At 45.1% G+C, this 17452-nt stretch overlaps 1 protein-coding gene and 1 long non-coding RNA gene across 6 annotated transcripts in view; one reads left to right on the forward strand and one right to left on the reverse strand.

Moving 5' to 3' along the window:
* The window catches only part of FRMD4A (FERM domain containing 4A), a 696296-nt gene that overhangs the window by 340260 nt on the left and 338584 nt on the right, over nucleotides 1-17452 (reverse strand). The window lies entirely within an intron of this gene.
* Nucleotides 10310-17075, forward strand: LOC129048175 (uncharacterized). The gene is made up of 3 exons (XR_008510290.2): nucleotides 10310-10360; nucleotides 14847-14947; nucleotides 15275-17075. It is a non-coding gene; the product is annotated as an uncharacterized LOC129048175 (long non-coding RNA).

A 17452-nucleotide genomic window follows, 5' to 3' on the forward strand; every position in this document is an offset into this window, starting at 1 on the left:
CCCCACATGGCCTCTGACAGGTTATGCATGTAACTGGCATAGCTGCCATTGAGAACAATGCCCTTGCTTTTCAAAGGGATTTAGAAACCTCAGAGCAATTCACTATAGGTGTGTGTGTGTCTGTGTGAGTGCATGTGTGTGTCTGTGCGTGTCTGAGTATGCATGTGCGTGTCTCTGAGTCTGTGTGTGTATGTGTGTCCATGTGTGCCTGTGGGTATGTGTGTGTGTGCCTGGCTCTGTGAGTCTCTATGTATGTGCCTGTGTGTGTGTGTGTCTACTGTGTGTCTGTGAGTCTGTCTTTGTGAGTCTCTGTGTCTGTGTGTATGTCTATCATATGTTAATGTGTATGTGTATGTATGTGTGTGCCTATCTCTGAGCCTCTGTTTGTGTCTGTGTCTGTGTGTATGTGTGTGTCTACTGTGTATGTCTTTGTCTCTAGGTGTGTGTCTGTGCATATGTGTCTGTGCATATGTGTGTCTCGTGTCTATTCGTGTGTCTGTTTGTCTATTATGTGTCCGTGTATCATTGTGTGTCTGTGTGTGCACCTATGTATATGTGTGCTGTGTCTGTGTGTTTGTGTGGGTCATTGTGTATCTATGTGTGTGTCTATGTCTGTCTCTGTGAATCTCTGTGTGTGTCTGTCTCTTGTGTGTCGATGTGTGTGTCTGTGTATGTGTGTGTGAATCTCTATGTGTGTTTGTGTCTGTGTGTTTATGTGGGTCATTGTGTATCTATGTGTGTGTCTGTGTGTCTCTGTGAATCTCTCTGAATCTCTATGTATGTGTCTGTCTCTTGTGTTTCTATGTGTGTGTGTACACACCTTCATCTTACAGAGGAGGTCCCAGCACAGACGGTGCAAGCAGCCAGCCAGATCCCCTGTACACTGTGACGAAGCTGGAGCAAGACACCAGGGCTCACCAGGCGAACACGTGACCTGGACTGGTCTAACTCCCAACCTCTCTTCATCACTTTCCTTATTCTTTTCTCAAGAATTATAGAAAATCAGCATCTTCTAGGCAGTTTACCACTTAGACAGTTGATCGCAAAACCTAAAGGGTAATGGATGAGGACAGAGTGACCTCTTGGTGTCTAAAGGGTAGGGAATACCATGTTAGATACGAGGAAGACAGAGTGAGGAGCAGTCACTGTCTCACTCCTCCTTCCATGAGACTTTTGCTACTATTAGGGGTAAAAAGAGTCAAGTATTGAGTTAGCTGGCCAGATGGGGTGAGTTGCTGAGTGTTTGCCTATTGTAAGTCCTGGGGAAACATCCCAAGGAGAAGCTGAGGTCTTGGTCCTGGGACTTCACATTGGGGAAGGGAACTTGGGCTGGGAGCCCTAACTCCAGTGGCTGACCTGGGAGGGAGGCAGGTGTTGCTGGTGCCAGGAGTTCCCCTGCCCAAAGACAGAACAGAAGAGCAGGTGGGACCTTGGCATGGCAGGGAAGACTGCTGGGTATGGACTCCCAGCCCCATCCCCTGCAGCTCCCACCTCCATCCCGCTGGTTAATCATCTTCCCTATTTCGGAGTTTCTGTGTTTTCCATCCCTTCTCCCAGACCCTCGTTCACTGCTTCTGTAAAGACAGAGGAATTTTTTTTTAAGCAACAAATGCCTTTGCCTGGCTCTGGGAATGTTTTAAGACATAATTACTGCCTTGAAAAGGAATAGGAAAAACTCAGTTGCAAGTAATGTGTAGGGCTATTATGAACAAAATTTGCAAAAACATAAATACACAGGAAACAGCATACACATGGAGAAGTATATTTATAGCAACTAAAGAAATATGTTCAGAAGTGAAATCTAATGTAACCCATCTTAATCATTCAGGGATTATTTATTGCTATCTATTTGTAAAAACGTCAGCCATAAGATTGGCTGAAGAACTATTCTATCTCAGGTCAAAGTCAGCTACTAGTGCAAGTAGCATTTTTAAAAAGACTCTCTTGGATGCGTTTTGTTATCTTTTACTGATCTGATCTCAAAGTAAAGGACAACTTCTCCAATAGCAAAGCCCAGTACATTTGAGGCCTAATATCAAGAAACTTCAAGGAATTAACGCCTTAGCCTAAGTCAGATCTGTTTTCTTGGAAGAACGAAAGAAGATCAATAGCTGATTTATTCCAAAGTGAGAAGGTGATAGGAAAATAAATAAATCCACAAGAATGAGAGGGAAAGGCAGAGATGCACTCAGAAATGCCCATCAGTCGTATTTTCTGGTTTTGTAGAAAGCAGATTTCTTTTGTGCTTTGTGAGCAGTGAGCAGGCGTCCTCTACTTCTGTGTCATGTAAGGACTTTTCCAGGTCTTAACTACTAATCCGTGTTTTAATTCCACATTCCTTTCCTGCCTTCCAACACAAGACTCAAACTGAGGTTTAAATTTACTGCAAATTTCTTTCTTTCCATCCACTGAATGCCGTTAAGCAATCTCCATGTGTAATCAAAACGCTGGGCAGGAGTAGTGTTGGAAGCTTTGTTCTTTAAATGAAGGTGGCCTATCACTCTTTGTCAGTGCTCTTAAAAACGTAAAAATACCTTATTGAGATATAATTGATATACCATACACTTCAGTCATTTAAAATGCACAATTCAGTGGTTTCTTAGTTTAATCATAGGATTGTACAACCATTGCCACAATCTAATTTTAGAACGTTTTCATCCCCCAAAAGAAAACCACGCCCATTAGCCGTCATTGTCATTCCCCATTTCTCTTCAATCCCCCTAGCTACTGGCAGCCTTTAATCTCCTTTCTGTCTCCACAGATTTGCCTCTTTTGGACATTTTATATTAATGGGGTCTTTGTGGCTGACTTCTTTCACTTAGCGTAATGTTTTCAAGATTCATCCATATTGTAGCATGTGCCAGTACGTTTTTTTCTTTGCTGAATAATATTTGATTATGTGGATGGACCATATTTTGTTTATCCATGCATCAGCTGATGGACATGTGGGTTGTTCCCACTCTCTGGCTATTATCAATGATGCTGCCACAAACACTTGTGTAAGCATTTTTGTGAGGTGTATGTTTTTCTTGTCTCTTGGGCACATACCTAGGAGCGGAATTGCTGGGTCAGATGGTAATTCTTTGTTGAACCATTTGAGGAACTGCCAGACAGTTTTCCAAAGCAGCTGTACCATTTCACATTTCTACTAGCAGTGTGTGAAGGTTCCAATTTCTCTACCTCCTTGCCAATCTTGTTTCTGATTACAGCCATCCTAGTGAGTGTGAAGTGGTAGCATTCTTGGTTTTCTAGCTGGATTCTATGACGTGGCCTTTGGGTAGGATAGGGTGGAGGCAGCAACAGAAAGGGCTGCTTTTAGGGGGCTGGTGTGCTGTCCCCCATGCTTTAGCCCCCAGCAGGCTGCAGCAGATGGAATATGGGGAAAAGAGGCTGGAGTACAGAAGAGCCCAGAATGTCCTCTTCCTCTCTCAACAGCCCCTCCATATCACTTTCTTCTCCTCCTGACTCTCTCACACCCACCATGGGGCAAAAGTCCAAATATTTTTGGAAGTTACCATTTGTCACTTTCTAATCCGGGTTCCAGTTCTTTGGAAAAAAAAAATGCTATTTAGAAATAGCACTGGTACGGCTAACTGAGTGGGTGATACGCAAAACCCAAACCCAAACAGTCTTTTGAAATCCCGAGGCATTTCAGGATTGCTCACTCACACATTTAATCCCATATTTGGGTCTGGAAAACGTCCCAGCTCCAACCAAGAGTCATCATGGCATCATCGTTTCTCAACCTGAGAACCCAAAAAAACTCATTTATATAAATGCTAGGAAACTCACTGTGTTCATCTTGGGGACTGGAGAATAATCTTTTAAAAATGCTTTGCTGTGTATATAAAAATATTTTGGGTCCCTGGGAAAGTACAGGAGAGGCAGGAGCTGCCCTCTGACTTAAGCACTCCCAAGCAGCAAGCCAAGAGCTATGCTTAAAAATATTCCCTGCAAGCTCCACACATGATTATACAAGTGATCCTATGGTCATAAAAGTGATGTCATCTATCAATTACCCCTTAGGAAAGTAAGCTGCCATATGCACACCAGGCCCCAGTAGAAATAAAATCAGAGCCGCCTGAATTAAATCAGTCCAGGCCATGAGTTGGAAATTAAATGCCCTCAGACCCTCTTTTCTTAATCTCCTGTTATTTGGTTTCCATGAAATTTATCCTTTCCCAAGGATGATTTTTGAGTACGTACTTCACAAGCATGCCTATGTGTAATCAAAGCCTTATGTGAAAAAAATACATATTTGTTTTGTTTAGGGGTTACATGCAGGTCTGGGGCCTGGTGGGAGTGAAGTTGTAAAGTGGGGGTCCTGTTCATAAGAAAAGGAGGTCTGCTTGCTTGAGAAAGGGGTCTCCAGAGAGAAGGGCAGGTGGGCCTAGAGTCACTTCCTTTTCTCAGAGGACGATGAAGCTGACTTAATGCTCATAGGAGAGTTGTTTGAGAGATAATTAATACTTCCTTTCTGAAGAGGAATTAAGAGGTTAGAAAATGTGTGTCTAGAAGCTGGGAAGAGGTTGGAGGATTGCTCAGTGAGGAGCAAGTCAGTGTCTCTTTCAGATATGAAGGAGGTCAAGTAGAATTTATAAGAGGTAAATAGAGCTAAGAACACTTTGTTTTAACCTATAACTTAAATTCCTTTGAACTCTTGACTCGTTGGGGGTATTACATTGTTTATAGTAGGTATTAGAAGGGTTTTCAGTTTTCAATGCATTATTCATTTCTCATAGTCTCTTTGCTCTCTAAAACTCATCTTTCTAAAGTAGCAGTCTTTCTTTTAAAAAATCTCTAGTGTCTTGAATGCAATGGGAACGTAATGACTACTGAATGAATGAAACTATGTATGTTCTGTTAAAACACAGGCTATGGCTTCTCTTGCTGCTTTTAGGTGGCCATGCCTACATAAAATCCACCCTGATGCAGCTGAAACTCTCTCACAGGCAGGGCCATTGTTCTTCTCATGTTGGCTTCTCAAGAGCGGGTCTATGAGCACCCCATTCCCTTTCTTATTTGGAAAGAGAACAACACTCACCACGGCATTCACAGTGCTGGGGACCTGATGAATGGGAATGGAGAGGCTGCACTAATGTAAGTGGGGTCAGCATCCCTGCTGGAGGGCAGATGCAATTTTGGCAAACTAATGACTTTTGGAAGCCATTTTCTAGACTGCATTTTTCTCTTCTTTCTTAGAATGCTTTTCTCAAGGGGAAAAAGAAAGCAGAGGTGTAAATGGTATCTGGCCATTCGAAGAGCCCAGCTGGGAGACTCTCTGCTGACCACAGCACTGTCTCTCCCCAAGGCCCAGTCCCACAGTGTCACTGAGTCCAGAGGTCGGGACTCTAACAAGCTCTCTGCATTCCAGCATGACTGTGGTAAAAACAAAAAAAAAAATCTGTTTTATTCTAGTCCATCACATTTTCTATATTTGCTAGAGAAATCTTGATCACTCTATAAATGATCGGTTAAAATTAAAAATATAGGCTGGGTACAGCAGCTTATGCCTGTAATCCCAATGCTTTGGGAGACTGAGGCTGGAAGATCACTTGAGGCCAGGAGTTCGAGACCAGCCTGGGCAACATAGAAAGACCCCATCTCTACAAAAATAAAAAAATTAGCTGGGGGGCCTAAGTCCCAGCTACTTGGGAAGCTGAGGCTGGAGGATTGCTTGACCCTGGGAGTGAGAGGCTACAGTAAGCTATGATTGCACCACTGCACTCCAGCTTGGGCAACAGAGCGAGACCCTGTCCCTAAAAATCAAATCAAATCAAATATTTAAAAAATTAAATTAAAAAAATTGTTCGTTATTTTAACAAAAGTCTTCTCATGAAACCACACCCAGACCAACGATAGTAGAAAAATCCAACACAAATAAAACAAAAAAAAAGCTGCCATGAATGATCTGTCTTGAGTTGGTCCATGGAGATTGGATTAGTCAATGAATCAGACTTTTATATTCAAACTCCAAGTGAGTAAGAAAAAAATAAATCCTTTGATATATGCAAAATCAGGCCTGTTTTAGGATAATCTCATTAATTTAGTGAGTTGCCTAGACTACTGATGAAGAATTTAGGCTGTCCTTTCTCATGAAGATCTCTTGTAGATAAAAATATGTGCATTTGGAGCTCTGCTTCTTGGAACCATTTAAACGAGCCTACCTGTAGGTGGTGTGGTGTGTTCTTGATCTGTGTTTGACTGAGGATGGTAGATATGGGTTATGATTTGGTAACAGCGCTTGGAAAACCAAGAACTATCATGGATTGGAGGTCCAGGGAAGTTGTGGAAGTCAGCACAGTGGCACAGGCAACCAAAGTCATCCAGAATTTAAAGGTCAAGGTGAATCAATGGGTTTAAAGCAGTCAATGAAAGTATCTGTGAATAATGAATCAAGAGTTTAGGTCGACCAGGAGGCCAGAAACTAGGTATGCTGAGAGCAAACAGACTGAAAGGCAAGCTATGGTGGATAAAACACTTAAGGGAGGCCAGGCACGGTGGCTCACGCCTGTAATCCCAGCACTTTGGGAGGCCGAGGCAGGCGGATCATGAGATCAGGAGTTCAAGACCAGCCTGGCAAACATGGTGAAACCCCGTCTCTACTACAAATACAAAAATTAGCTGGGCATGTTGGTGGGTGCCTGTAATCCGAGCTACTCAGGAAGCTGAGGCAGGAGAATCGTTTCAACTCTGGAGGCGGAGGTTGTAGTGAGCCGAGATCACACCACTGTATTCCAGCCTGGGCAACAGGGCAAGACTCCATGTCAAAAAAAAAAAAAAAAAAAAAAAAAAATGGGGAGGCCAAAGCAGGCTGGAGACTGCTCCATCTCCCTGTGCTAGCAATTTTCTGTTCTTCCTGTTAGGGCAGGGGTCAAGCTCCCAGTGGCGCTCCAGTTACCTGCAGGTAGAAGCAGGTAGGTGTGCAGGTGAGGAGAAAGTGAGGCCAGGTTACTTGCCAGGTTATATGTATTGGGGCTCAGAAAATGTTACCCAAAAACGAAAGCCTTAGAAGCAGCTCTCTGTGCCCTTTTCCCATCTCTGACCCTCCTGTCTCTGACCCCCCATCCTCCCACAGGCGTAGCCATACAAACTAGAATCCCTCTTCCCCAAGGCGGTTTCTGGAAACCAGAACCCTTTTTTCCCAAAGCCAGCCATAAAACCTAAAAATGTCACTTGAAATTTCCCCTTTTACATCTTTCTATGTTAAAGCTAGCCACAAAGAAATTCTCAGCTGGGCACAGTGGCTCATGCCTGTAATCCCAGCACTTTGGGAGGCCAAGGCAGGAGGATCATTTGAGCCCAGGAGTTCGAGGCCACCCTGGGCAACATAGGAGGACCCCATCTCTATCAAAAATAAAAAATTAGCTGGGCACGGTGGTATGCGCCTGTAATCCCAACACTTAGAGAGGCTGAGGTAGGAGAATGACTTGAGCCCAGGAGGTCGAGGCTACAGTAAGCTGTGATTTCACCACTGTACTCCAGCCTGAGAAGGGAAGGGGAGAGGAGGGGAGGGGAGGGGAGGGAAGGGATCCTCTGACCTACCTTGTTTGACTGTAGGTCATAAGACCCCCATTCCAGAGAGGGTCCTGCCCTGTACCCAGAAGGAAGGAATGCTGCTCAGAAAGGCCAAGAAGAATCTAGACAGACAGGCCTTACTGGGTCTTCCCACTCAGTCCATTAGCATTAGGTCAGACACATTTTGTCCAGTTGTATCATCTACATGGCTGCCCATACTTCATTGAACCAAAGCATAAAAGTAGACAGTTGGCCTGTATCTTTGGGTCTTCATTTTGAAGCCTCCTGTGTTGCATAAAGTATGATCAAGTAAATTTGTATGCCTTTTCCTCTATGAATGTACTGATTTTGTCAGCTAATTTTCAGCGAACTTTCTGAGGGCAAAGGCAAAGATTTCTCCTCACCCTACAGGTGCATCAGCCAACAAGAAGTCCCTCTTTTTGCACGTCCTCTTTGTCCTGTCAGTTTCTTTTTTCTTTTTTTTTTGAGACAGGGTCTGACTCTGTCGTGCAGTGGCGAGATCTCAGCTCACAGCAACTTCTGCCTCCTGGTTCAAGTGATTCTGGATTCTCCTGCCTCTGCCTCCCAACTAGCTGGGGCTATAGGCCTGTGCCACTACACCAGGCTAATTTTTGTATTTTTAGTAGAGATGAGGTTTCACCGTGTTGGCCAGGCTGGTCGCCAATCTCTGACAGAGGCCAAGTGTCCTATATAAGTGAAATATTTACTTAACCCAAGGCTCAATGTGTTCCTGAATTTGCAAGCAGTCCTCTTCCTCATTTGCAATAAAGCAAAGTTCATCCTCCCCTGAGCCGAGGCAACCATGAAATTGACAAGCCAGGAGGAGCTGGGAAATGACCGATGCAAAGAAGAGCAATGCCCTTTAACGCTTCAATAGAAAAAAACGTAATTACATCCTCCTAGGCCATGAAGGCACTGAAAATCTATAAGGACAATGAGCTTAGACTTGATTGTTTGATTCATCAAAAAAAACCAGAATATATATATTTTTTCCCAGAAAAACATCTCTGGGTAGTATAATTTCAGGTAAATTATACTAAAATATAATTCCCTAGAGAAGAAGGAAATTGGCTTGAGGTATTGGTTATTTCCCTCTTGTTGCAGAAACAAAAGTGGTGATTTAAAATTCGGAGACCAGGAGATGCCTACGAGGTGAGAGCCATCTGTTAGATCTGTTAATGTTTCTTAATAAACTGGGGGCTGGGCGTGGTGGCTCATGCCTGTAATCCCAGCTCTTTGGGAGGCCGAGGTGGGCGGATCACCTTAGGTCAGCAGTTCGAGACCAACCTCGCCAATATGGTGAAACGTCGTCTCTACTGAAAAAAGAAAAAAAAAAAAAAATAGCCGGGCATGATGGTGGGCACCTGTAATCCCAGCTACTCGGGAGGCTGTGGCAGGAGAATCGCTTGAACCTGGGAGGCAGAGGTTGCAGTGAGCCAAGACTGCGCCACTGTACTCCAGCCTGGGTGGCAGAAGGAGACTCTGTCTCAAAAAAAAAAACAAAAAAAACAACTGGGAACCGCGGCTCGTCACTCAGCTGGAACTAGGGGTCTCGGTAGTGAGTCACTGATGAGGGGCAAGTCTGAGGACCCCTTCCTGAGTCTGACCACAGTGAAGTGGCCTGGGGTGCTTTCTGCAGGGGGCACGCCAGCTCCTTCAGCAAAACCCAGGACAGATTTCAAAGCGTTAAAAGAAGAGCAGCCCACCTGGCCGGGTTTTACGAAGTCGAATGTGTGTCCAGAGTCCAGGGGTGAAGTTCCCCCTTGTGGCCAGGTGAACAGCCCCTTCCTCATTTCATGTGTGATGGATGGAAGCACCTACCTGCGGGCATCCAACCTCCAACCCTCTCAGTTCCAGATACTGACCGATTTTTATTGCAGTAAGATAAACATAATATAAACTTTACAATTTTAACCATTTTTAAATGTGCAGTTCAGTGGCATTAAGTATATTCACAGCGTTGTGCAGCCGTCTCCAGAAGTTTTTCAGATTACAAAACTGACCTCTGTACCCATTAAACAGTAACTTCCCATTCCTCCCCTCTCCATCTTCTGGTAACTCTGTTTTGCTTTCTGTCCCTGTGGGTTTGACAATTCTTCATAGCTCGTATAAGAGGAAACATATATTATTTGTTTTTTTGTGACTGGCTTATTTCACTCAGCATAAGGTGCTCAGGGTTCATCCGTGGCGTAGCATGTGTCAGAATTCGCTTCCTTTTTAAGGCTGAGTAATGTTCCATTGTATGGAGAGACCACACTCATCCATCAACGGTCACTTGGGTTGTTTCCACTTTTTGGCTACTGTGACTAACGTTGCTATGACTAAGAGTGTATAAATATCTCCCCAAGTCCCTGCTTCCCATTCCTTCAGGGATTTACCCAGGAGTGAGACTGTTGGATCCCATGGCGATCCTGTGTGTAATTTGGGGGAAGCTCTGTGCTGTTAGATACTGTTAGATACTGATCTTTCCCACCTACTATTTCTGCCACAGGCAGCGCTTGCTCCACTCCCGAGGCAGGCAGGGACGCTGCCCACAGACATGCCCGCTGACATCTAGGACTGGCTTAGCCTCATGAGCCCTGCTGGGGTGGCCTTCAGGTAACCCTGTGCTCCTTTGACTCCCAAGGTGGCCGGCTCACCCTGACCTTTCCTCCGTCTGCTTGGTTTGCATTCGCATTCCGGGCTGGAGTGGGAGCCCAGCTCTGAAGTCCAGCTCACGTGTTTGGCTCCTAGGCCCCAGCCTCACCCTTGGGTGTCCCTCCTCCTGCATACGTGGGGCTGGCTGATCTGCTCATCGGGACCCTGGAGCCTTGGTGGTAAGGTCAGCTGGTCTCTCTACTCAGGACCATGGGACAGGGAAGGAGGCTGGAATGGAGGACGCCTGCTGAGCACATCCCACTGGCCTTGGGTGGTTTGAGGGGTTGGTGGCTACAGGCTGATTCTGGCTCTAGACTCATTTAAATCTTCTTGAATGTAGGTGGCTTTCAGGGAGTGGGTATGAGTTCAGGTCAGGCCTAAGAGCCTGGAAAGCCAGGCATATGCTAAGGTTGGGATGCCGGAGAGAGAATAGGATCTTTTAGATGTGAAGAAGGGCCCTGAGCTGGGAGCGGGGTTAGCAAAAGCCAGCCATGGCACCACGTCACAGCCCTGGCAGGCACCAGTCTCCCACAGGAAAGCAGAGAACAGGTCCAGGCTGAGGGCGTAAGCCCACTGGGTTGGCTTGGTTTGGGAAGAAACAACCACAGCCTAGGGCACAGGAGGGCCCCTGGCCCATCCTAAGCCTTTGACACAAGCTTTAGAGCAGGTTTACACTGCTCGCTAGCATACAGCTGCCCTCTAGAAGTCTGCCAGCCCTGACCAATGCTGATTTAGGAACTGAGCAGCCTGGCAGCCTTTCACACCTGCAGCTGGGAGGGATGGGAAGGTGCAATCTGGCAGGACACCACCAACCGGCTCCAAACGAAGCCCCTCCCCAGCCCCACTGTCCCGACACTGCAGCCACCGTGGCTTTGGTCATCTCTGCTGTCTAGAACTAAGAGTTTCTAGGGGCTGCTTGGATTCTGCACAATGACTGCAGGCTCCCTTCCACGGGCATAGACATTACAGCCAGGGCAGCAACCCTCTCCCACCTGAGTCCTCCCTGCCTGTGGTCCCAGGGTGTCAGCCCTGGCTGCCCATGGGGGTCCCCTGGGAAGTTTTATGAAAAGCTTTTCCCTGCACCCCACCCCTAGAGATTCTGATTTTATTGGTCTGGGGGAGGGACTCAGTATTGTTATTTTTGAGAGGCATCTCAGGGTTTCTAGGGTACAGCCAAGGAGAAGAACTGCTACTGTAGACCCCTAGATCACCAGGTCTCGGTGGCTTGCAGATGAGTTCTTCAATTCACAATGGAACCTAAGGGTTTCGGTCACCGGTTCTTATACCTGTATGAGAATCACCTGCAGGGCGTGGAAAAACACACGTCTGTAGGGCCTGGGAATTTGCATTTCAAACAGGTTACCAGGAGAGGCTGATGTTCTGGCTGTGTGACCACACTTTGAGAGCCATAGATCTAGGCTCTCAGATCTCATAGATGTCATAGATCTAGGCTCGTAGATCAACCTTAATTCTTGGACTTAGGGCGACTGACAGAAATAGAAGCAAGCTGTGTCCGTCACTGTAATTAATGTTTACAGCTTCATATTTTCACATGGCTTCAAAAGATCTGCCACTTTACCTCTGAACTATCATGGGATAGAAACCCATGGAAGGGGTTAATAAACGATCCTTTCTCCATATGCAGAATGGAAAATCAACACTTAACAAACTTCTGCTCAAATTTTTCCCACCCCTCCCCTGAAAAAGTTAACTCGTGAAAAGAAATATTTTGTTTAAAGTAACAGGATGTCTCCTACCACCATGAGGACCCACTTACAGACTTGAAAAGCCTGAATATTAGCAACATGTATTTATTTCTGCATTAAAGTCGTTTCTTAATGATGTGATATTTCAGTACTTGAGTTCGCCCAACGTCGGGAACCAAGCAGCCAAGCGGAGACCCTGATCGCTCCCTCCTTTGTCTCTGGATGGGAGACTAGAATATTCAGAGGTTACAACCTGCGGCCAACAGAGAGCATTTCGACTCTTTTTAGAAATGAGTGACTCATCCATGGGTCATTTACTCATCCATCTCTCTTCCCCGACCACGAGGAAACTGCAGGGGACACACTTACTTTTCTTTAGCTCGATGCACAAAGAACACGAATGTTGCTGATTCTGAGACCTGACTTCCTGTTATTAAAGAGGACATCCTACAATTTAACAGAACAAGATTTCTAAGCAAAGCAGAAGGTCTAATGATTTCAGAGTTTGCTTCCCACCTACAATTAACTAGGTCACAGCTGTAAAGGAAGAGAAAAGTAAATCACTCCAAACCAGGAGCACTCAATATCATCTGTGGCCAACAAATAAACACTTCAGTTTTTCTTTTTGAAAAGAGGGGACTCTCAATCTAACAGAAACAAGCACTTTTGATATATGCTAGAAAATAAAAAAAAAATCTGATCAGACAGTAGGCAAAAGCAGTGTCTCAGGCCCACTTATTTAATAGTTATACAAAACAGAGAAGGAGTGAAGATAATGTACTTCATATCTAAAGGCTACAATATGCTTTTAATCCATGAAGAGCGCTTCTTTAGTATTATACACAACCATAAAGACTCCCATTTGGTCATGCAGGAGTTACAGAGTTTTTAAGGCCCAGGACTGCTCAGGTCTGTAGGACTTCCCAATTTGGCAAACGTGAAATTCTCATAGCGGACTCTTTGACCTTGGTAGGATGTCACAGAGGGAGAGATCCCTTTAGAGTGGATTGTATTTTTAAGTATCCCCAGTGCCCAAGAAAGGAATGCTTTCAGACAGGGACATTTCAACGTGTTCAGTCCCTTCCTTTCTCTCTTATGATCCCCTCCACCAGGAGGATTTTGTTTCTCTTCGAGTGGGTTGTACAGTCACTACTAATTTTGTCTAAGTGTTTGCATAAAATAGCTGTGGGAAAGATAATTAATGGTTGGATGGATGGATAGACAGATATCTACATATATACATAGATAGATGAATGGATGGGTAGATGGATGGATGAAACTGATGGATAGATACTGATAGATAGATAGATAGATAGATCTCTATAGACGAACAGATGGATGGATAGATAGATGGATGGATGAACTGATGGATAGATACCGATAGATAGATAGATAGATAGATAGATAGATAGATAGATCTCTATAGACGAACAGATGGATGGATAGATAGATGGATGGATGAACTGATGGATAGATACAGATAGATAGATAGATAGATAGATAGATAGATAGATAGATAGATCTCTATAGACGAACAGATGGATGGATAGATAGATGGATGAACAGAGAGATCTCTATATAGATTTCTATAGAGATCTATCTGCCTATCCATCCATCCATCTATCTATCTACCTACCTACCTACCTGAAACAAAGATGAAAAAGAAAAATAACCTATAAGCATGGACATCAGAGAGGATACTTTAGATCCTTGACCTCAAAATGCCCTTTATGGGCTCCAGCCTCAGCAACTACATGGGAACTTGGAGGAATGCAGACTGAATCTGCATTTGACAAAACCCCCAGGTGATTCCATTACAAACTGATGTTTGAGAAGGTGTGCTTTAGGACAGTGATTTTCAATAAGTTTTTTTTTTGTCAATTATGGAAATCTTTTCCCAAATGAAATATTTGGTGGGGACATAAGAAATATCTTAGAAGCAGAACTCTGGTTGACCAGGGGTGAGGGGGGTCTCAGTCTTCCAGCCCCCTAGTGGCACCTCCCATACCACACTGCGTCTTAGCGGTAGTGGCTCCTGCTTCAGGGGTCCTGGTGTTTTTGATTATGTGGCACCCTAACACCTACCAGCCCAGAGGCTACCATGTTGATTCTTCTGAAAGAACAAGCCCTGGCATATTATGGATGCTCAGGTGATATTAGATGATCATTAATAATTGATTTTTTTTTTCTTTTTTTTGAGACAGCGCCTCGCTCTGTCACCAGGCTGGAGTGTGGTGGCGCGATCTCGGCTCACTGCAACTTCCACCTCCCGGGTTCAAGCGATTCTCCTGACTCAGCCTCCCAGCATGCCCAACTAATTTTTGTATTTTTAGTAGAGACAGGGTTTCACCATGCTGGCCAAGATGGTCTCAATCTCTTGACCTCGTGATCCACCCACCTTGGCCTCCCAAAGTGCTGGGATTACAGGCGTGGGCCACCGTGCCCGGCCAATAATTGATTTTAAATAAGAATACATGGACAGGTACAGCTCAGACGTTCCAGAGATGGGCATCAGAGGGGAAATGGAAGAAAGCAGGGAGACAGCCTATTGACGACGAGAGGAAGGCAAGACACTGGGCAGAGAGATGGGAGTGGCCCTATAGTTAAGAGTTGCCAGATAAAATACAGGACACCCAGTTACATTTGAATTTCAGACAAACTCCATGCAACATGCTTAGACGAAAGAATGATTCGTTGTTTATTTAAATTTGATGTAACTGGGCATCCTGTATTTTCATTTGTTGAATCTGGCAACCAGACCTAGAGTTCCTTTCTAAAAGGACACTTTTCTCAGCAGCTTGGATTCCAAGGGTCTCACTTTAGGTTAGACCCCCATTTAGATTCCCCCTGGAGAGTTTTCTGGAGTCAGACTACCTGGGTTCAAATCCTGGATCTGCTGCTGCTGGCTGCGTAACCCTGGACAAATGACTTAATCTCTCTCTATTCTCTGTTTTCCTCTTCTAGAAAGTGGGGTTAGGAATAAGAGCCAACCTCAAAGCGCTGCTCCCAGGATCAGAGGAGAAAATATCTGCATAGATTAAGCACATAGAAAGGGCTCATTAAAGGTACTTTCTATTCTTGGCTGTGCTTCTGGGTCTCAGTAACTTCCCTCTCTGCCTGGATTTGCTCCTGGCCATTTTCTTGGAGAGTGAGACCCATCCAGAGGGGAATGTGCGACAAGGAGGGAGGAGGAAGTGGGGACTGAGAAGGCCCAGGGACGTGCCTTCCTCTTCTTTCCAGGGTCCTGGCTTGTCTTGTCTGTTGGGCGGGTGCGCTTCCGTCCTGGCCTTCCTTGTGGGGCACGTCTGGGGGTGTGCTAGGAAAGGAGGGAGGAAAATATGTAACTTGATATCTGCTCCTTGACCCTGGCTGACCTGGTTAACTCTCTCCAGGATGGAAGCGAAGCCTGCCCGGGAACCCTTCCCGGGAAACCTTCCGTTGCAGGAACATCTCGGCCTGAGGCTGTCATCAGGGAGCCGGATCTGCTTCCTGGACTCTGAACAGAACAACGGGAGCCCCAGCAGGCTGGCGAGGCTGACAAGCCCTAGGACGGTGACCGCTTAGATCTCCAGATCGGAAACTCTCAGAAACGTGTAAGTGCCAGAATCCGCATTTGGGAATCTGTTATTTCTCCCTCTGCGAGTCAACCTGATCACCCTGGAAGCCTCACTGTCTCTCAGCCCTTGTTCTCATTTTTCTTTCCATGAACACCACAATCAGATACGAGGTTCCAGTAATGATGGTTCTTGAAAATTAAACAAATCAAACAGAAAGCCAGCCAAGGTATGGAGTTGGGGACCTCTAAGTTCCCTTGGAGGAGACACTGGGGCTAGGTTCCGAGGTGGATTCGGAGCCAGAATCCCTAATGGAATTGAACAATTATCCTGAAGCTGCTCTCTGAAAGTTGCGGTTTTCCTAAAACACTGTTCTTGGCGTGCCTGGGCTTCTTGGCACTGGCCCATGGCCCACAGCAGCAAATCGTTCCCAGGAAGCTATTGTTATTTGTGTATCTGATAGCATTCAGCTGAGTACACTGAGAGCAACATTTAGAAAGGAAAAGAAAAAAGAAGCGTAAAGTGAAAAGGACAAAAAGGAGGCTTTCAGCATCCTGGTGGGAACAGAAAACCAGCAAAGCCTCTTTTCCAGCCCTTATCCTTGTGAGTTTGGACTCTGCAGAGCTGTCATCCCCCAGGCATAGCTGCAGCTTGTATGAAGGTGGGTGTCAGGCATGGAGATTCAGGACGGTGCACACCTGCTTTCCTCCAACGGGACCTCCTCTGTTCTTCCCAGGAATGCCAGTAAACTGCCACTGCCTCTAGGGGCTGCACCAAGTCCCCCTGTACTCCCAGGACACAATGGAGTGGAATGGAGGGGCTCTGTTCTGTCAGGGCCTAACATTCCAAATGAATTCATTCCCTTGTGGGAAAAAAGAACCACCTTGTTCAGAACACAATGTTCCCATGTCTTGGCTTACCTTGAAGCATTTTTGATACACCTGTGGGGACAACGTGTTCTGCCAAGAGAAGAGAAGTAGCATACTTTGTTCTATTTTTTATTCTCAATGGGCTACGTTTCCATTGTGTTGGTTTCCCTTACAGAAAGTAACACACACAGAAGAGAAGGTTATAGGATTCCATGCTGCTTGGCAGAGGTACAAAATATGTGCACATATTTACATGGAATATGAGGGTAAACTAGAAAATTAAGGGTAATCTAAAATAGAAAAAAAGAAGAAAATAATAAGTTAAAAGTATGAAAAGACATCCAGAATGAGAAAGTTACTGAGGTTGCGCCTCAACTTTAGCTTGAGTTTCCTGGCAGCAGAGGTAAAAAGGTAAGTACATTGAATCACATACTTATTATTATCTTCTAAAAGGAATTAATGGAGTGGAATATATAAAAAGCACTGAATAACATAAGGAACAAGATCTTCAATGGTCATTTTGAAAAAGCCTCAGAAGCATGTTTATAGATGTTTCTTCTGCTGGCTTTCTCAGCAAGATGATACTAAGATACCATCCTATCTACCTCATCTCTGCCCATAGCCCAGTCTATGCCTAGACATGCCTGGAGCTATGCCAGTAGTTCAAGGGGTTTCTACAAACACTTGCTTCTACCTCTGCTTTAAACTGGCTTCTTCTCCTCTGATTTCTCTGGTCTCCACCTGTTTCTTGATTCTCCAACTATTATATTTGACACATCTAACCGGATTCATGAGTCTTTAGCCTGTCTGTGGGCTGGCTTGCGGGCTCATTGACCCCAACAAACTCCCATGCCTGGCCTTGGGTGCTGCCCACCCACCTCCATGTCCTGCCTAAGTCTCAGGTCACATGGCCAGCCCCAGTCCAGGCCGAGAATAGGTTACTGCTCATTCAAAACAAAATGACACTAAACATCAGCCCTCAATAGAGAGGAATTAAATCTTAACTTTGTAAAATAATTTCAGCAGAGAGTTGAGAAAATACAGAGTAACTATGTTGATATTTGATTATTTAATTTAATAAGGATCTAGTGTAGGCCGGGCATGGTGGCTCGCACCTGTAATCCCAGCACTTTGGGAGGCCGAGGCG

The sequence above is a fragment of the Pongo abelii genome, chromosome 8 (assembly GCF_028885655.2).
Source record: "Pongo abelii isolate AG06213 chromosome 8, NHGRI_mPonAbe1-v2.0_pri, whole genome shotgun sequence".
Lineage (NCBI taxonomy): Eukaryota > Metazoa > Chordata > Mammalia > Primates > Hominidae > Pongo > Pongo abelii.